Source organism: Argopecten irradians, chromosome 7 (assembly GCF_041381155.1).
Source record: "Argopecten irradians isolate NY chromosome 7, Ai_NY, whole genome shotgun sequence".
In the NCBI taxonomy this organism is placed as follows: domain Eukaryota; kingdom Metazoa; phylum Mollusca; class Bivalvia; order Pectinida; family Pectinidae; genus Argopecten; species Argopecten irradians.
This window is the reverse complement of record NC_091140.1, coordinates 36,005,426-36,017,724: the sequence shown is the minus strand read 5'-3', so window position 1 is coordinate 36,017,724 and position 12,299 is coordinate 36,005,426.

Here is a 12,299-nt window from a genome sequence, read left to right as displayed (position 1 = left end):
GAGGGGAAAGATAAAAAATGTGAAAATGGGCTACAAGTGAGCGAGGTCCTGTGCTTGGCAAGTCTGTACGGAGGAGATTTGAACCAATTTTAGAGTCGATGGCCATGATTCTAATCCGAATGCAATTCGGTATTGACAATGTCAAAAGAAGATGGAGTATTCTATTTCTGACCTTCGCTCCTGATGGTCGTCAGAAAAAAACAATCCACATCTTTAGTGAAAAATCGACAACCCATTGTATTAGCTAAAATAGTGTTTTCAGTAAAATGCGTTACACAAAGACATTTTTAGAAATCTGACTTGAATATTTGCATGACAATTGATGTTATCATGTCTCCGTGTGCTATTGAAGTATTCCTAGGGAAGGTTTTTTCTCCTGACAAGACCTGGGGACCATTGGGTTGAGTTGTCCTTGAGAAGGTCATATTATACTTTCTAGCTCAACAATTGCATATTGAGTTATGATTTTGTTGTCTTACTTTATGGAAAAATGAAGTTGAAAAAGATTTAAGATATGTTTAAATTTCCTACTTACTGATAAATAGATTGACAAAAAATCAATCAAGCAAGCAAAGCAAGCAAGCAAACAAAGCAAGCAAGCAAATGGTAGGTAGTCTAGATTGTGAAATTAATTTGGTTAAATCAACTTGTATTAATGAAAACATTAAGCAAAAGCATATCATTAATGGAAATCTTGAACTTTGATGTTTACACAAAATATTTTATAACAAAACTTTTAACACAGTCATTCTATTAATATCTGGCTCACCTGCCCTCTTGCTTATGGCATATGGTGCAGCCTCCGTCATTGTCCAGTCATCCGAATTTTCCCTTTAAACAACTTTGTTTCACAAGCCATAAAACCTAGAGACTTGATATTGTATGTAGCATGCTTGGATGAAGGACTTCCACATTTATTCAACTGAATGACCCTGACCTTCATTCATGGTCACAGGGATCAAACCTTCATTAAAGTGCTATTGATTGTATCCATTCAACTTTGCTTTATGATTTTTCTCTGCGGTTGCTATAACAACTGGAAAGAATAAAAATATTGATCAACAGTCCATAAAACTTAGAAGAAAAAAAAATGGAACTCTGAGTAGTTTTGACTAAAAGATTGGGCAGGGAAAAAATTGACATCCTTGACTAATACAGCTAGTAGATATAGCTGAAAGGGTCCTCTGAGCTTTTTCAGCTTATTTCAGCTTGCATTTATGCATATTTCTGACTTCAAACAGCTCAAGCTTTCTTTTAAGTAATACATCATGCCACCCCGAGGGAACAACGCCAGCAATGTTGTTCATTTTCTATAGAAGGAGATGGTGCTAAACTTTCATTAGATTTCACATGAATGTACTTGATCTGTTGTCTGGCTTCCTTCAAAATGTTGCTTTTTCTTCTAGGTGAATGACACGAAGATTATCATGATTCAGAGCTCTTAAGTCATTGTCTGCTCATTCCAAACACAAGAGACATGTTCAAAAGATGAAGTATTTGTTGAAGTTTTATTGCAAATGAAGGTAACTTTGAATGTTTGAAAACTGCTTCTCAAAACAAACAATAGATTTCCTGTGTTAATTAACCGTGAAATCTGCTTTATTCTTTGCTAGACTGGCCACCAGACCCTAAGTTGTTGATAAGACTTTCTCAGTAGAGTTCTTTACTAGATTATCTCCCCCTAGACTGGTCACCAGACCCTAAGTTGTTGATAAGACTTTCTCGGTAGAGTTCTTTACTAGATTATCTCCCCCTAGAATGGCCACCAGACAATAAGTTGTTTATAAGACTTTCTCAGTAGAGTTCTTTACTAGATTATCTTCCCCTAGAATGGCCACCAGACCCTAAGTTGTTGATAAGACTTTCTCAGTAGAGTTCTTTACTAGATTATCTCCCCCTAGAATGGCCACCAGACAATAAGTTGTTTATAAGACTTTCTCAGTAGAGTTCTTTACTAGATTATCTCCCCCTAGAATGGCCACCAGACGATAAGTTGTTTATAAGACTTTCTCGGTAGAGTTCTTTACTAGATTATCTCCCCCTAGAATGGCCACCAGACAATAAGTTGTTTATAAGACTTTCTCAGTAGAGTTCTTTACTAGATTATCTCCCCCTAGAATGGCCACCAGACGATAAGTTGTTGATAAGACTTTTTCAAAAGAGTTCTTTACTAGGTTATCTCCCCTAGAATGGCAACCAGACCCTAAGTTGTTAATAAGACTTTCTCAGTAGAATTCTTTACTAGATTAGCTCACCCTAATTTGAAACTTAGAATCAGGCATGAAGTAGAAACAAAATGAAGCCAAATTTTGGTGATTTTTTTATATTCTAGAAACTGGTGGCCAGTATACATCTTTGCTTATTATTACAGAGTTGCCTCCCTTGCCTGACATTACAATGAATACCTTCCTGTGTAAAAGGAGCGGGTCGGTGTGGTTTGTAAATAGTGTTAAATACGGTCTCTGTCACTCAGTTGACGGAGCATGCTTCTTTGGCTCAGTCGGTAGAGCCGTAGATTTCCACGCCGGAGACCCGGGTTCGATTCCTGGTCGGGGCACTCGACAGGAATGTGTATTTTCTCTGTTCTTCTACACCTGTAAGGGCAGATAACTCTCTGATTTTGGTGTGTGTGTAGAGATTTGAAGGAGGAATTAACCAAACAGAAAGTCAGATTTAGTATGAAAATAAAAAATCAATTATTTCAGCATGAACTCCATTTGGTACAGTTTTTTACATAATTGACCTCTATATAAAGGTCTCCTTATACGTCTTGAAAGTAAATTTTAACATTTTCCCTTTGATATTCTTTATAAACAGGTTCGACTGTGTAAAGGTGCAAGATTACTGCTCTCAAGTTTATTCAAATGAATGACCTTGACCTTACTTTCCACTCAAAATGATTTAGGTTACTCTTAAGAGGGTCAATTAAGTTTTGACATTTTGATATTAAATGTTATTTTAAAATAAACAACAGATGGGGATTTTAAACTATATTAAAAGATTATGTGCATTTTCCAAGAAAACATAAAAAAACAACTTTCAAAACAAAAAACAATCTTCATAATTCCTGTTAAAACAAAATCAGTCTTGTTTGACTGTTGCTGTCATGCTTTCAAATCATAAAGTTTATTAAACAAGTTTCACCATCAGAAATGGTCTACATTGGGAAGATCGTGAGTAGCTGTTGGCACACACTGAAAAAGATCCTCCCAATATTTGGAACAGTGGAACGGATGTACTTTTCATGAGTATGGCGCAAAAATTGGTCTTGATAAAAGTAATAAAATTTGCAGCCGTGTTACCAAGACGCCTGAGGACAAAATCGAAGAACTTGACTTGTATCTCTGGTGTTGTTTTGATCCTGGCTCGAGGGGTTGTACACAAGAAGCTACTAACGCCAGTATATCTCAGCGCACAGTGCGATTTCATGTCATAGTGTCGTTTTGTCCATCTAGCACTATTTATATCTATAGATACTCTGCAACGGTATCATCAGGCAGATCCCATTTAATTTCCTCTCACAGCGCTGCCATAATGACTATGCACACCTTGGACAAGTTAATTACATAACTGATCCGCATTTCATCAATAAATCCTAACGGGTCGTGCATTTCATGTAGGTTTTTTCGCCCGCGATGGTAGGCCTAGATGAGGTGTGCTACAAGTAGAAGCCATGACAAGCAGCCATTTTCCATGGGAGGTACTCATTACGCGGCTAGAAATATTCAAGTTAAGATTTAATCAATAACTTTTATAAAGGTAATGTGATTATGTGGTTGAGGAGGCTGCAAGTACAATCTGAAACGCGACGAGGAAATTTATGCCCGCGACTTGGCAGCTACGATTTACACTGTCTATCTGGGCCGTACCTATATGTCTATATAGCTCAATAGACCATTAGCGGTAACCCTGTGTTCATCAAGTCAAATTTTCTGTCATATAATTGACAGAAAAATTTACCCGGTTTAGGATTTAGTGCACCTTCTTATGCAGTATGGCATTAAATTTTCCCAAAAATGAAATTTACTGACAACGGGGTGTTAATATATAGGATAATATCAGGGCTTATAACTATCTCGGATTAAATAAGTAGTTTTGACTGTCTTCTGGGAATAAATGCAGTCTTGGAGAAAATATTACGACTTTGAATAAACTTTAAGTAAAAATGATGATGCACCCTTCTGGAACAAATTAATTGTTATTTATATACCAACAAAGTTACATAGGAGTATCAAGAACGCGTGAAATCATGAACGAAAATGACAATATACGCTCCAAAATAAAATGTTAAATTAAATTTAAGGATGGAGACCATTACTGATCATATTAACAAGCGATAAAATGCACATGTTCTTCAGTTTCTGCTATATTTATTGAGTCTATAAACAAGAAGCCTTTTTACGAAATGTTTCTTTCCTATTTCCACTTTGCATTAATATTTAAAATTTTAGGATCATAAACTTTTACATATTCAAAACAAGTGGAACATTTATAATACCTGCTCGTAAAAATTGTACCGCCTGGCCTGCAGGTATATTGGTGATAAACACACAAAGAGCCCATCAGGTATACATTGTGGAAGTTAATTGCCATGTTCATTAACGACAGGTAGATATTATACAATTATTGACCTATTTCAGGTGGAAACGGTGAGTTATCAACCCGAGTAAGTAATATATCCCGAGGCTGGTGGCCGAGGGTTGTATCATTTTCGAGGGTTGATAACTCACCGTATCCACCTGAAAATAGGTTGATAACTGTTTTATTATATGATATTTACATGATATTAACTCAGCTCTTTAAAAAGACTTTACTACAATAAACAGGATGATATTTGAAAATGTTCCTTTTACGAAAGTAGTTTATCTATTACATGTTCATGCAGTATATGGTAAATATCTAAATGCTTCTTGCTAATGTTTAAGACTGGTAAAACGGGAATATTTTATCGCAGCATCAACTTCCCGTTTGGCATTCTTAAATGTTTTCCATAAATTGAAGTTTGCAATTGATCATCGTTGATCGCAGTTAACTTGCTGCCTTCCGCCATATATGTATGTTTCCGATTATATCATGACGGCACAATAGATTATTCCGACGTCATTGTATTAGGAAACTCCTGTTACGCTATATTTGGGTACGACTCGACGTCGAAAGTGATTATGACGTCATATCTAAAGGGAGTTTTCCTCGATCTTTTTTGACACAGGTTAGTGGACTCGCAAGAGGTATCTGGATCAAGTCCAGTAACCTTGTGTGCTTTTCGCCAACGATTTAGGGGTTGCAGATATCGCAGTTGATGAATACTTCTGAGAAACGTATCGGTCATTCAAAATAGAGTAAAAACACCAGGCATTTAATAATGGTGATTTTCCTCAGGTGACCTTTACAGTATTAAAACTAAGTCATGTGACCTTCACAGCAGCAGAAGTCAGGTGACCTTCACAGTATCAAATGTCAGGTGACCTTCACACCATCAGAAGTCAGGTGACCTTCACAGTATCAGAAGTCACTTGACCTTCACATTGTCAGAAGTAAGGTGACCTTCACATCATCAGAAGTCAGGTGACCTTCACACCATCAGAAGTAATGTGACCTTCACACCATCAGAAGTCTGGTGACCTTTACACCATGAGAAGTCAGGTGACCTTCACACCATCAGAAGTCAGATGACCTTCACAGCATCAGAAGTCAGATGACCTTCATATTGTCAGAAGTAAGGTGACCTTCATATCATCAGAAGTCAGGTGACCTTCACAGCATCAGAAGTCAGGTGACCTTCACACCATTAAAAGTCAGGTGAACTTCACACCATCAGAAGTCAGGTGACCTTCACACCATCAGAAGTCCGATAACCTTCACACCATTAGAAGTCAGGTGACCTTCACACCATCAAAAGTCAGATGACCTTCACACCATCAGAAGTCAGGTGACCTTCACACCATTAGAAGTCATGTGACCTTCACACAATCAGAAGTCAGGTGACCTTCACACCATCAGAAGTCAGGTGACCTTCACACCATCAGAAGTCAGGTGACCTTCACACCATTAGAAGTCAGATGACCTTCACACCATTAGAAGTCAGATGACTTTCACACCATCAGAAGTCAGGTAACCTTCACACTATCTGAGAAGTCATGTGACCTTTACACCATCAAAAGTCAGGTGACCTTCACACCAACAGAAGTCATGTGACCTTTACAACATCAGAAGTCAGGTGACCTTCACACCATTAGAAGTCAGATGACTTTCACGCCATCAGAAGTCAGGTAACCTTCACACTATCTGAGAAGTCATGTGACCTTTACACCATCAAAAGTCAGGTGACCTTCACACCAACAGAAGTCATGTGACCTTTACAACATCAGAAGTCAGGTGACCTTCACACCATTAGAAGTCAGGTGACCTTCACACCATTAGAAGTCAAATGACCTTCACACCATCAGAAGTCAGGTAACCTTCACACTATCTAAGAAGTCATGTGACCTTTACACCATCAAAAGTCAGGTGATCTTCACACCAACAGAAGTCATGTGACCTTTACACCATCAGAAGTCAGGTAACCGTCACACCATTTGAAGTCAGATGACCTTCACACCATCAGAAGTCAGGTGACCTTCACACTATCAGAAATCATGTGACCTTTACACCATCAAAAGTGAGGTGACCTGCACACCATTGGAAGTCAGGTGACCTTCACACCATCAGAATCAGGTGACCTTCACAGTATCTGAAGTCAGGGCAAGAATTTACTGTCATTCTTTTTACATCCATATTTTAGTTATGATAGTTTTTGTTGAAGAATCAACAAATAAAATGTACTGAAGGGTGGTTCAGGTTAACCCTATCATAAGGTGCAAACTTTTTGAGTAGAAAATTGACAACAATTGATTCCATTAACATTTGTATTACACTAAGTGTGTGTATCATGTAATACAGTTCATCTGCATACAAGATATTGACTTCATGAAGGAAATTTCATATTGCATTAAACCAATGATTATACCGATGTAATGATATCAAAATAGACACAGTATCTGGATTGTCGATATTGTAGCTTTACATGACACATGGCTGTTTACCTGAGTTGACCCTAGGTCGTGAATTTACAGGTATACCAAGGTGTTCGACAGGTATAGGTTGTCATGTGATGAACTTTACCTTAAGTTACCTGGAGACTAATTAGTTAATCATTTGAGTACTTCAAAGCAGATAAACATCAAATCAAGGTAAAATGACACCTGGCCGGGTAAAAATTACAGGTATCGGAAGAAATAGCGACAATAAAGATACCCAGTATAGCCCTGGACTCTGTAGCCCAGTATTAAAGATATGAGACATCAACTTCAAAATAAACTCAAAACATTACCTTATCTCACAGCTATTATCGGAAAGGATGACAAACACATTGTAAATAAAAACAGATATAGCTAATAAACATATGTCACCGCTTGCTTACCGTAAAACATCTAAAGTCTATAGAGGGGGTTAATTTATCATGAAAAACTACAATCCTTAAGCCTCTTTGAGCTGCAAAAGAATGTCATGCCTTTCTAAATATGACCTGAATATCACAAAGTCATCAAAGTACATGAAATGTCACATGTCTAATGACATTCTGAAAAAACAGGAAAATACCACATGAACATAAAAGTCATGAAATGTTATGTGACATTCTGATTGAACATAAAATATGACACATGACATTCTGAGTGAATACCAAATGCCACATGACATTCTGAGTGGACACCAAATGCCACATGACATTCTGAGTGGACACCAAATGCCACATGACATTCTGAGTGGACACCAAATGCCACATGACATTCTGAGTGGACATAAAATGCCACATGACATTCTGATAGAACAGCAAATGTCACTAAATATTCTGAGTAGACACCAAATGCCACATGACATTCTGAGTGGACACCAAATGCCACATGACATTCTGAGTGGACATAAAATGCCACATGACATTCTGATAGAACAGCAAATGTCACTAAATATTCTGAGTAGACACCAAATGTCACTAAATATTCTGAGTAGACACCAAATGCCACATGACATTCTGAGTCGACATAAAATGCCACATGACATTCCGATAGAACAGCAAATGTCACTAAACATTCTGAGTAGACACCAAATGTCACATGACATTCTGAGTGAACAAAAGTGTCACATGACATCCTGAGAGGACACAAAATGTCTCATGGCATTTTTTAGTGAACACTAAATGTCACATGACATGCTGAGTGAACAAAAAATACCGCACAACATTCTGAGTGGACATCAAATACAACATGACATTCTGAGTGGACATCAAATCCCACATGACATTCTAACTGGGCATAAAATGTCACAAGACATTCTAAGTATACACCACATACCTTTCCCACATGAACTTACAACTGGCTTCAATATAACATTGCAACATGCAACTTAACTGAGAGTACTGAAAAGAAACTGAACAAACAGGCATTATAAATTTTTACGAGCAGGTATAAATGTTCCACTTGTTTTGAATATGTAAAAGTTTATGATCCTACAATTTTAAATATTAATGCAAAGTGGAAATAGGAAAGAAACATTTCGTAAAAAGGCTTCTTGTTTATAGACTCAATAAATATAGCAGAAACTGAAGAATATGTGCATTTTATCGCTTGTTAATATGATCAGTAATGGTCTCCATCCTTAAATTTAATTTAACATTTTATTTTGGAGCGTATATTGTCATTTTCGTTCATGATTTCACGCGTTCTTGATACTCCTATGTAACTTTGTTGGTATATAAATAACAATTAATTTGTTCCAGAAGCCATTTTCTATGTGATCGTTAACATTTCCTTCTGTATCCTATTCATATAAATGCTTTATTAATTTGATGTATGCTTGTAAATTCCGCCCCAAACATGGATTTTATCGTAGACTCCACAGAATCTATTAACAGGTTTTATAAATATATTCTGGATAATGAAGACTATGACGAGAGTCAATCCACAAAAGTCAAATCTCTAATACTGATGCTGCAGCTGAGTGCAACTCGGAGAAACATTCAAGATTATAATATTCGCCACATTTTATACATTCTTCTTGTGGATATTTTACTGTTAACTAAAAATTTTAAAATGAAAAAATGTTTATCCATTTTCTTTTTCATTTCCTCCTCCTTCCTTTCTTCAAAGACTATAAAGCCATGCACATACATGTTAAATTCCCCTTCAGCAAGATAAGGTTTAACACTCACCCCTGAAGATACATTTAGACTCTTCTAAATTATAGACTAGACCAGTCCATTGTGAAATTTCAGGGGTGCAAAGTAGTTGCAAACTGTTGGTAAGTGATTTTTCCACAGGAATTAACTCTGAGTGCTCTCCCCCACTAAAACCAGACATATATCCTTAAATGACCTTTTCTGTTTACACGACATAAGTATCAAATAACGACATTGTTGCTTAATGCTTATACAGGTGTTATTGGGGACACTTACTGGGGAATAGGAATTTAAAGTTGGGGATCGAGTTAGAGGTTTAACAGGGACATGAATGGAGATTACCTGTAAGGTAACTGGATATATCCAAACTCCAGATATCACTTCCATAGGTAAGATGTACTATAAGCAGGTGTAAAACATACAGGTATGTAACCCAATTAGTACAGGTGTGGGATATCCTAGGCTGATGTAGGGAGGGTATGGGTTACCTGAGTGATGCTGGGTAGGACAAGTAACACAGGAAATTAACACAGATATGGTGTACTCATCGTTAGGCTGTAGAAACTGGACAGGTAAGTAAATCATCACAGGTATGGATGGGCAGCATAAGTGAAATCTCACAGGTATGCTGTACTTATCATTAACCTGCAGAATCACAGGTAAGGTATGTGCACTGCTGATGAGACTGGATAGAGAGCTATGTATAGAAATAACAAAAGTAATTATAATAAATTTGACTGAGACTGCAACAAGAATCTTAGATATTCAACTCAAGTAGATTTTATCCATAAAATGTTAGGCTGCAGAAGCTGTACAGGTAATATGAGTAATTAAAACAGGTTTCGTGTTCTAGATAGGCTAATCAACCAAGACTGGACTGGTATCATATAGGTAATAATTACAGGTAAAATGCTTTTGTTAGGCTTCAAAAGTTGGACAGGTAACATAGGTAATTATCACAGGTAAGGTTTTTATGTGTACTGGTATAGGAGACTGTGCAGGTAACAAAATCAATTACAACATGCTTTGTATATTATTGGAGGCTATTTGATTGAGACTGGACACTTGGTATTTGGGATGTTACACAGGTGAAGTCTTGCCCTGTGATGGGTATATAGATAGTAACAGGTAGGTCAGGTAGGGTGGGGGTGCAATCAGACGCCAGGTGAGACAGACGACAGGTGATTCATCAGGTCAGTTCAGTCCATCATTGACCAGAAAGGCAATCATGTGTGACCCGATCAGCAGGAAGTGATAAAGTTACTCAGTGGGGTGTAACCCTGTCACTGATGGATAACTGGTCAGTTTCAGTCTAGTACACAACTGACCATCAGGTCAGAGGTCAGGTCGAAGGTCACATCAGGTCAGTGTATACACAATACTGGTGAACTGTACTAAAAATCTTGTTGTGTAAATATAGGTATAGTGTGACTTGCATTTGGAGGAGGTGTTATGTCTGTATCTTATGGAGGAGGTCTTGAGGTAAAGATCTATTTCTTATGACTTAATTCCATTTCTGTTGTGTATTGAAACATTTTTTATGTGCAGGAATGGAAAATGTAACCAGCGTGCACCATGATGGAAGAGTGCATGCCTTTTTGTTTACTCCTTTCAAGTCATCAGTTGTAACTTTGAATTTTCACCAAAGCTATGAATTTCAAACCAAGGGTTTATAATATTACTAATGGGATTTATCAAAAGTCACAAATGAGATTGTTTTAAGTTGTATTTCTTGTAATTTTCACCATCACAAACTCGCATGAAACATTACAATGTGTGAATATTGATGCTTATATATGGTTCAAATCCATGAAAACACCAATATACTATTGACATAGTGGTTAAATGTCTCATGAAATATCACACGTTTTGAAAGAACTGCCACAGTCAACGCCATATTTCAAACTTTCAGGTCATATATCGGAAAACCGAGTTGCATCATGTAATTGACATCGGTGATACCCGTACAGATTGGAACCCTCCGAGCCGTATCAAGTGGTCAATATCGGCAATACCCGTACAGATCGGACCAATTTGGATACTTCCGAGCTATTTCATAAATGTGTACATGCTAAAAATCAATATTTTAATTTAATTGTTAATAACTTTGCGAATATAAACTTCACGAAAGTCTGTAAATTCACGAAAGTCTGTAAATACCGAAAGTTTAAAACTTAGAGAGGCGGAGAAAAATATGTAGAACACTTTAAATACTTTTTCTATGTAAAAAATACAACAAGTCACAGACCATACAACTTTAATATTTACAGGTAAAAAATTTGGGTGCATTAAGTACAAAAAATAACAATTTTGGTATTTCAGAAGCAGGTTGTTGATATTTACTATACCTGTATAGGTAAATAAGTAAATATAGAGATTTATTAAAAGTCAGAGATGAGATTTTATTTGATAGAGTATATATAGATAGGTTTAATCCATAACATCATATAAGCATATTGAATGATATGGAAAAAGTAACCTACCAGTAATTGATTCCATAAGTTTCTGGAGAGATTTCAATTTGCAAGTTTGAAGATGAATTTTGCTGAATTTAAGACTTTATTTTCTTCATCTCAAAATAAGAGGAAGATTTTAGAATGTAGAAAAATCTGTTGATATATATATATATGCAGGAAGAGAATAAATCATATTGTTTTATCCTTGAACATCTTCACATAAAAGCACCGTATATATATACACACAACCTAGGCCTTTGATCTGATATTTATGTCGTTACTATGTATATATACCTGAAAGATTTTTACCTGTGGTTGCTAAAGACTCCTGCATGACATATATTTTTCATGTACATGTATCTTGTATTTTGTCATGGCTTGCAGTAATAGGAGAATATTAATTTCGCTGGTAAAAGATACCCAGATCTGTAAAACTTAATCAGATTCGGGCGTCAATTTCACTTTCAGTCACAGAGATTGCTCAGCAGCAACTGCAATTTTTATTCTCAAATTGGAGTGCAGAATTTCATTTCAAAGAAATGACTATATCATGCTAGGGCTTATTTATTTGTCTGTCTAGTCAAGTGACATTTACATCGATTTCAATTGGTCATGCTGTCCCTAGGCCGGGT